Raw genomic sequence first — 10,076 nt, forward strand, 5'->3', positions numbered from 1 at the left:
GAGAGGGAGAGGGAGAGGGAGAGGGAGAGGGAGAGGGAGAGGGAGAGAGAAAGAATGGTACTTCCTCTCAGCAGAATGGTAAGAACTGTGAAATTAAGCAGATATAGAGTTAAGCCAGCTATAAACGTCTGTGAAAAACTAAAAACCAACAGGGAGCAAAGAAACACTAAAGACTTACTAAATGTACACAGGAACACTTACATTTCAGAATTACCAGAATACCAGAATAAAGATAATTAAAAAATAAATTCACATCAAAACCAAACCAAGTGTATTGTGCTGTGACTGTGAAAATATTAGTGTTAGGACATTAAAAGGCAAAGCAGGAATTCTGGCTTCTATAGCTAGGTAACTAGCTTTTTTGTCCTACCTACAACCACTGCCATGATATCAAGTTAGTCTCACATAAGACTTAAAATTGTATTTAAGAGATTCTTGGTTCTTTTCTTTTTCTTCTTTTTGTGGGTACATGTGCATGGTGTGTGGGGTATGTATGTGTTTGTGTATTTTTTAGCTAACAGAAAAGTGGAAGGCCATAGGCGAGATCAAGAATCCTTTCCTCTTCTGATTTTTTTTTCCTTCTTCAGCATTTCTTAGTTAAACCTAAATCTCCTTAATGGAGTTATTCTCATTAGATAGCTTGTTCTGCAAATTCTTTCTTTGTCTTCCTTTAAACTTGAAAGGCTGGAAATTAGAGTAAGTTGTCATTCTCACCAAAAATTTCCATGGCTTTGGGCTTCTACTGATGAGGTAGATCCTCTTGCCTTGGATATTTTGTATCATCTCAGCAACCACCTCCAGGCCCCACCCAGTTGGTAGAGACGCATGACCCTTCCACAATAACCTACCAAGCACCAGAAAAATGTGCACCAAGTTCTAAAGCCATATTTTGTCATTTTTGCCTCTGCTCTTATTTCAGGCTCATCTAAGACAGCGAATGGTTCAACTACCCTGAGGAGAAATAAACACGAGTTGGGAAAACATGATTCCATCTACAAAATCTACATCCCCTCAACCCTCTTAGTAATACACTTACAGAAAGGTGGGAAGACAAAAGCTACTATCTTCAGAGGAGAGGAGAATTTTCTACTTTAAATGTAGTAGCTCTCCTCTTTAGCTAAATTGATGCATAACCAAAATCACTGTGAAAAGAAAAATAACATGAACAATTTGTGATGTCTTTAAGAGATCACAATTAATGCAATAAATACAATCTCTCTGGAAAAATAAGTGTGTAATCATTGAGATTTTTCCCCCAAACCTGTGTTTAGTCTTTCAGACATAGTGACTTTGATTGGATAGGTGTTATAATTACAGTCTCAGGAACTGTTCTACCTTTCCCGTATTCTGCTTGTGACAAGAAGACAGGGGACATAAAGAGAAACATGGGGAAAGAAAATATAGAAAATAAATTCAGTGTGGAAATAAAAAATCCCTTGCTTTATTATTAAAAGCCTTGTCCTTTAACAGAAGAGGTATGTTTCTACGTGCCCATGAAGATAAAATAAATCGTTTTGAAATGTTCTATAAGGCACAGCTACAAAAGTAATGTGCTCCGTAATGGTGGTAGAACTCATCACCATCCATCATATGGTGTGTTTATGAAGGACATCCAAATTTTAATTAGCTTATGCTAAATGGCTTTAGTATCCATTTAAACAAAATGGGACACTTGGTAGCCTTGTTTCGATGGCCTCTAGGAACAATAACTCATGAAGGACAATCACGAAGAGAATTGATTCATCAATGGGCACCAATTCTGATGGGAATAAGGAAACCATGTACAAACAGAGACGAGAGATGAGGGGAAAAAATTGAAATGAGAGAGATAAGAATTTTCAGTGGTAGGCTGGAGAGATGGCTCAGCGGTTAAGAGCACTGACTGCTCTTCTGGAGGTCCTGAGTTCAATTCCCAGCAACCACATGGTGGCTCACAGCCATCTGTAATGGGATCCGATGCCCTCTTCTGGTGTGTCTGAAGATAGCTACAGTGTACTCATTCATATATATAAAATAAATCATAAAAAAAGAATTTTCAATGGTAATAAATTAGAAACATCTACCCCCTGCAAAAATTGAAAACAATTACTGCACAGACTTATTATGTCTCAAGACATGGCACAGCACATAGATATTCTATATTGTGTCTTGTATGTGCCTTATTATATGTACATTCTGTTATGTATGATTCTAAGCCACACACTTGGAAAGGCCTTTATTGAAATTCTGCTTCCATTACTAAATAATAAGAGAGTGAGTGGTTTCTCATTAGAAATTAGGTAACTTGTTTCTCATTAGAAACAAGAAAGTATCCATTCTTCTGTTGAGGGGCATCTGGGTTCTTTCCAGCTTCTGGCTATTATAAATACGGCTGCTATGAACATAGTGGAGCATGTGTCCTTCTTACCGGTTGGGACATCTTCTGGATATATGCCCAGGAGAGGTATTGCGGGATCCTCCGGTAGTACTATGTCCAATTTTCTGAGAAACCACCAGACTGATTTCCAGAGTGGTTGTACAAGCTTGCAATCCCACCAACAATGGAGGAGTGTTCCTCTTTCTCCACATCCTCGCCAGCATCTGCTGTCACCTGAATTTTTGATCTTAGCCATTCTGACTGGTGTGAGATGGAATCTCAGGGTTGTTTTGACTTGCATTTCCCTGATGATTAATGATGCTGAACATTTTTTCAGGTGCTTCTCACCCATGGAAGGAGTTACAGAGACAAAGTTTGGAGCTGAGACAAAAGGATGGACCATCTAGACACTGCCATATCCAGGGATCCATCCCATAATTAGCCTCCAAATGATGACACCATTGCATACACTAGCAAGCATTTGCTGAAAGGACCCTGATATAGCTGTCTCTTGTGAGACTAGGTCGGGGCCTAGCAAACACATAAGTGGATGCTCACAGTCAGCTATTGGATGGATCACAGGACCCACAATGGAGGAGCTAGAGAAAGTATCCAAGGAGCTAAAGAGATCTGCAACCCTGTAGGTGCAACATTATGAACTAACCAGTACCCTGGAGCTCTTGACTCTAGCTGCATATGTATTAAAAGATGGCCTAGTCGGCCATCACTGGAAAGAGAGGTCCATTGGACATGCAAACTTTATATGCCCCAGTACAGGGGAACGCCAGGGCCAAAAAATGGGAATGGATGGGTAGGGAAGTGGGGGGAGGGTATGGGGAACTTTTGGGATAGCATGGAAATGTAATTGAGGAAAATACGTAATAAAAAAAATATTTAAAAAAAAGAAACAAGAAGGTAGAAGAAATGGCTCTTGTATTTCTTCTGCTTTAAACTTTCTACAAAAGTTAAATCCATGCATTTACTAATTAATTTTTTTCTTTTTCTTTTTTTTTCTGGCTTTTTTCTTTTACAGTTCATATTTTATCTTCCCCCCAACCACCCTCCTATTGTTCCACATCCCATACCTACTCCCCACAGACCTTGTCTCCATGTGGAAGTCCCCACCCCCCAACCCACCTGACCTCTAAACTTCCTGGGGTCTCCAGTCTCTTGAGGGTTAGGTGCATCATGTCTGAATGAACACAGACCTGGCAGTCCTCTACTGTATGTATGTTGGGGGCCTCATATCAGCTGGTGTTTGCTGCCTGTTTGGTGGTTCAGTATTTGAGATATCACAGAGATCCAGATTAATTGAGACTGCTGGTCCTCTTACAGGATTGCCCTACTTATCAGCTTCTTTCAGCCTTCCCTAATTCAACAACAGGGGTAAGCTGCTTCTTTCCATTGGTTGGGTACAAATATCTGCCATCTGACTTTTCCAGCTGCTTGTTGGGTCCTTTGGAGGGCAGTCATGATAGATCCCTTTTGTGAGTGCTCCAGAGCCCCAGTAATATTGTCAGGCCTTGGGACCTCCCCTTGAGTCCCACTTTTTGGCTTGTGACTGGACCTTTCTTTTCTTCTTTTCCTCTTCTCCATTTCCATTCCTGTAATTCTTTCAGACAGGAACAATTATAGCAGAGATGTTTCTGTGGGATGGCACCCCCTTCCCTCACTTGATGTCCTGTCTTCCTGCTGGAAGTGGGCTCTATAAGTTCCCTTTCCCTAGTGTTGGGAATTTTGTCCAAAATCCCTCCCTTTGAGTCTGAAGAGTCTCTCACCTCCCAGGTCTCTGGTGCATTCTGGAGGGTCCATCCAACCCCCTATTTCTGTTTTACATTCTTTCTGCTGGTCCTCAGAGATTCAGTCCTTTTCCCTTACCCAATACCAGATCAGGGTCCCCTCTTCCCCCCACTCTCCACCCCCCCCCCCCGCATCGACTTTCCCTCCCAGGTCCCTCCCTCCCTCCCCACTTGTGATTGTTTTCTTCTCTCTCCCAAGTGCCACTGAGGTATCCTCACTTGGGCAATTCAGCTTCATGACATTTTGAGTTCTGTAGACTGTATCTTGGTTATTCTTTTTTTTTTTTTGGCTAATATTCACTTATTAGTGAGTACATACCTTTTGGATCTGAGTTACCTCACTCATGATGATATTTTCTAGACACCCCTTCATGTCAAAAGTATTGGAGAGATCAGGAATTCAAGGCACATACCTAAACATAATAGAAGCAATTTACTGCAAACCACCAGCTAATATCAAATTAAATGGAGACATACATGAAGCAATTCCTTTGAAATTGGTAACAAAAATGCTCACTCTCCCCATATCTACTTAATATTTTACTAGAAGTGTGAGATAGAAGAATAAGACAACAAAAAAGATCAAGGGGATACAAATTGGTAAAGAAAAAAATAAAGCTATCACTATTTGGAGATGGTATGATAGCATACATAAGCAACCCCAAAAATTCTACCAGAGAACTCCAGCTGATAAACAACTTCAGCAAAGTGGCCAAATATAAAATTAACTTAAATAAATCAATAGCTTTTCTTTATACAAATAATAAACAGGATGAGAAAGAAATTAGGGAAATAACTCCCTTTACAATAGCCACAAATAATATAAAATATTTTGGGGTAACTCTAACAAAACAAGTGAAAGATCTTTCTGACAATAACTTCAAGTCTCTCAAAAAAGAAATTGAAGATCACAGAAAATGGAGAGATCTCCCATGCTCATCGATTGGCAGAATTAACATACTTAAAATGGCCATCCTACCAAAGGCAATTTGTAGATTAAATGCAATCCCAATCAAAATCCCGATACAATTTTTCAAGGACATGGAAAGAGCAATTCTCAAATTCATCTGGAATGGCAAAAAAAGACAGAATAGCGAAAACAATTCTTACCAATAATAGAACAGCTGTTGGAATCACCATTCCTGACCTCAAGCTATACTACAGAACAATAGTGATAAGAACTGAATGTTGTGTTGTATGAAAGGAGAGAAGGTTAGCACTCCCCTTGACAAGGATGGAATAGGCCCTGCTTAATGAAACACATGTTTTCGAGATGGAAAAGCAAAAGATACTGGGTTCTTATCTGCCAACTAACTTTTACATTTCTTTTTTAAAAAGTTACAGGTTTGTTGCTATACATAATTTAAAAAGTTATCCATGACAACCTATTCTGTATATCTTAGCAGAAACTTGGAGGGGGTACAATTAAAGATGGAAAATTTTCAAGTCAGAGAAATAAACTTAAAGAGATTTAGAAAATGGTATGTTCAAAGACAAAGCAGCAATCTGGAAAATGTCTGAATGTTCTGGATAGCTTAGATAGTGTATAACGTATAAAGGAGTAGGTAGGTATACTAGAAGAGAATTAAGGCTGAACATTAGACTGAAGAAAATAAAAAAAAAATGTAGGAAAGTCTCTGTGTTCTTATGTTATAAATAGCCTTCATTGAAATGGAGCAAAAGAAAGGGGAAGAGGGCAGAAGTTATAGAAAGAAGGCTGAGAGTCTATAGAGATAGAGAAAGATGACAATGCTAAATCAATTAAGTAATTATTTTATGTTTGGATTACCAGTGAGAGAAACCAAGCATCCTTCTCTGCTCAGGTCATTGGTAAGCTTTTGGGTAGCCATGGGTTTATAGTTGTAGCTACTATCCTCTGAACTTCGTTGTGCTCACTCCTGGGAGAAGTTTAGCATCTCTTTCTCTACATATTTCTTGGCTGGTAAGAGATGATGAACCCATTTTGTTACGTCTGCCACGCAATTTCGTATTTACAAAGCCTTTTCCCATATGCTATTATTATTCCACACCTGGCTGGGTCTGTCTTATAATGGCAGAGACCAGCCAAAATATCTATCAATTTCCCTTTTGCCTGCAGGAGGAGTTAAAATATGACCATGAAGACTGCCTGCTGAGACAATCAAAACGAATATTTACTTAGGCTAGTAATGATCAATGTCTTCTGAGTAATATGGAAATTGAGTTCAACACACAGAATAAAGCCGAGGCTCTGGAACTAAGTGAAACAGCATTGCCTAATGTACTCCCTGGCATAATTGCTTGTCTTTTTCTCTGCAATTTTCACAACACAGGGATCGTTTATGTGCACTTATACATTTTACTGTTGACTGCATGACTGTACAACACATTTGGGAGAAAGGAAGTCACAGTAACACGAATTCATCAAACATCCACAACTGCTTCTCTTTAACAGCCTCAAAGGAGAGACGCAGCATCAAGCCCACTTATAAGTTGTCAGAAACCGTCAAAGACAAAGCCTAGAATCTAGAATCTTGCTTGAATGCATTCCTTGCCTTCACTAGCAACTCTTCTGGGCACTTAGCAAATTACTAACTAAAATTCCTACCAGAGGGAAAAGGACAGAGTGCAAAGTGTTATCATTAACCTGCCTCACAAACGAGTTAAAGAACTCTGTATGGAAAGTGCTGTTAGCTATCTCACACTGAAACCCCAGACCTAGTAGAAAATGCCACTTTGTAAATCTGATTTGAGCATCTCTTTGGAGGTTGTTACACCCATGGATTTTCTAAATTCTATTAAATCATAAATACTGTGCTGGGCCTTTTGCATTTTAATATTCTTGTACAGATATAATTAATTAGGGAGATTGAATTAATTTATTCCTAGAATTTGTTTGATAAAGGACACACATATGTTTCTTCAGAATTGCTAAATTATGAAGATCCATAATGATTGGCCAAATGCAAGTATGGAACCAATCTGGGACATGAAATATCTAAACACATGGTGATAGAAAGTGTAGTTCTGTCAACTCTCCCTATGACGCTAAGTTTTTAATAGGCTTGGTTAAAACAAAGAAGTTGCTCTTTCTCCCCACCCATAAGACTGGATGGAATATGAAAATGTACTCATTGTAAGAAACAGGGATTTTCTTTTCTTTGTGTGTGTGTGTGTGTGTTTTTAATTAGGTATTTTCCTCAATTACATTTCCAATGCTATCCAAAAAGTCCCCAATACACTCCCCCACCCAGTCCCCCACCCACCTACCCACCCCCCTTGGCCCTGGCATTCCCCTGTACTGGGGCATATAAAGTTGGCAAGACCAATGGGCCTCTCTTTCCAGTGATGGCCGACTAGGCCATCTTTTGATACAAATGCAGCTAGAGTCAAGAGCTCTGGGGTACTGGTTAGTTCATAATAATGATCCACCTATGGGGTTGCAGTTCCCTTTAGCTCCTTGGGTACTTTCTCTAGCTCCTCCATTGGGGGCCCTGTGATCCATCCAATAGCTGACTGTGAGCATCCACTTCAGTGTTTGCTAGGCCCCGGCATTGTCTCACAAGAGACAGCTATATCAGGGTCCTTTCAGCAAAATCTTGCTAGTGTATGATATAGTGTCAGCGTTTGGAAGCTGATTATGGGATGGATTCCTGGATATGGCAGTCTTTAGATGGTCCATCCTTTCTTCACAGCTCCAAACTTTATCTCTGTAAGTCTTTCCATGGGTGTTTTGTTCCCAATTCCAAGAAGGGGCACAGTGTCCACACTTTGGTCTTCGTTCTTCTTGAGTTTCATGCGTTTAACAAATTGTATCTTATATCTTGGGTATCCTAAGTTTTTGGGCTAATATCCACTTATCAGTGAGTACATATTGTGTGAGTTCCTTTGTGAATATGTTACCTCACTGACACCTGCCAGCTACCCACGACACCCGCCACAGGATTTTGAGACTTCTGGTGAGTGGAACACAGAGTCTGCTCCAATCTTTAAACAGTGACAAAGATAACAACTAACCCCAGAGATTACCAGATGGCGAAAGGTAAACGTAATAATCTTACTAACAGAAACCAAGACCACTCACCATCATCAGAACCCAGCACTCCCACTTCGCCTAGTCCAGGGCACCCCAACACACCGGATTTTCTTTTCATATGAAGATTTTACTCTGTTCTTTATTCTGCGTCTGATGCCTTATGAAAGAGTTAATCCCTTAATGTAAAGTTCGGTGTGTTTACTATTTAGGACAAATAACATGTGTGCATTCAAAAATTCATTTGGATATTAGATGGTTGGAAACCATGAAATAAAATTTACAAATATTGGAATTAAAAAAAGAAAAGCCCTGTCAAGTCTAGTTTATATTGCTCAACTATTATTGGGATTGAGGCTGACCCTGTATTGTGGTGGACCTACCAGGGCATCACACAATTAATGAAATAGACTCTCCCTCTTCCAGAAACCATAAATTCCCTATAACTTCTCAGCTAGTCATGGGACTTCACATTCACACCCTTCTGCCTTCATGCTGGGATTATCTCTGGCTGAATCTATTTTGCATGCTGCCACAATCAATGTAATTTCACATGTTGAACTGTGCTACTGTGTCCAGAAAACCCTGTCACCTTGATGATAAACTACATCTGTCTCTTGTAATCTTCCAACTCCCCTTTCCCTAAAAGATTTCTGACCAATCAGTCTCCTTCAAGGTTGATCACTCCACAGATTTTATTTTCTGTGGTTTGACCATTGAGGGTCTCTAGATTAAATACCATTTACTAGAAGAAATTTCTTTTAAGAAAGTTTGGCAATACACTGAACAATGTGTACAGCAATAATTCATTAGAAAGTATTCTAATACTATGTCCACTTAGCATAATAGTTTTAGGTTCTCCCTATGGAGAACCTGGCAAGTCACAGGGCCTGGGCACCATTAGCTGTGCCAAGAGTTGGTTCAAGCTCAGGAAATGGCACATAAATCCAATCCAAAAATATTTACCTCCTGAGCATTTCAGGCCAGTTATTGTGGTGGCATGTGTGTGTGTTTGTATTGTAAACCCATGTGCATGCGTATGTGTGTTTCATGTGTATATATGGTGATACCTCTCTCTCTCTCTCTCTCTCTCTCTCTCTCTCTCTCTCTCTCTCTCTCTCTCTCTCTCTCTCTTTCTTCTGAGACAGGGTTTCTCTGTATAGTCTGGCTGTCCTGGAACTCACTTTGTAGACCAGGCTGGCCTCGAACTCAGAAATCCGCTTGCCTCTGCCTCCTGAGTGCTGGGATTAAAGGCATGCTCCACCATGCCCGGAAATTTTTCTCTTTTTTTATTAGATATTTTCTTCCTTTGCATCTCAAATGCTATCCCCAACGCCCCCTATACCCTCCCCCTGCTCCTGGCCCTGGGATTCCCCTGCACTGGGGCATATGATCTTCAAGAACTGATTTTAACACAATTAACTAAAAATCATAAAACAATGGCTTTAAAAATATCAGCAAATTGTACACAAGGAGAAATCTGTCTCAGTTTTGTAAACTGAGTGCCATGAGGACATGAGGTCCTATTAGAACCCAGAACCTATTTTTTTTCAACATTTCAATATGATTTTTTAAAATATTTTTTATTACATATTTTCCTCAATTACATTTCCAATGCTATCCCAAAAGTCCCCCATAGCGCCCCCCACTTCCCTACCCACCCATTCTTTTGGCCCTGGCATTCCCCTATATTTGGGGCATATAAAGTTTGCAAGTCCAATGGGCCTCTCTTTCCAGTGATGGCCAACTAGGCCATCTTTCGATACATATGCAGCTAGAGACAAGAGCTCCGGGGTACTGGTTAGTGCATCATGTTGTTCCAACTATAGGGTTGCAGATCCCTTTAGCTCCTTGGGTACTTTCTCTAGCTTCTCCATTGGGAGCCCTGTGATACATCCAATAGCTGACT

At 40.0% G+C, this 10,076-nt stretch overlaps 1 pseudogene; it reads left to right on the forward strand.

The window, feature by feature from the left end:
• Nucleotides 1-5,345: 5,345 nt before the first annotated feature.
• LOC115031849 (U6atac minor spliceosomal RNA) lies at nt 5,346-5,486 on the forward strand (annotated as a pseudogene).
• The last annotated feature ends 4,590 nt before the right edge of the window (nt 5,487-10,076 follow it).

Source organism: Mus caroli, unplaced genomic scaffold (genome assembly GCF_978045245.1).
Source record: "Mus caroli unplaced genomic scaffold, Mus_caroli_1 scaffold_10, whole genome shotgun sequence".
In the NCBI taxonomy this organism is placed as follows: Eukaryota; Metazoa; Chordata; class Mammalia; order Rodentia; family Muridae; genus Mus; species Mus caroli.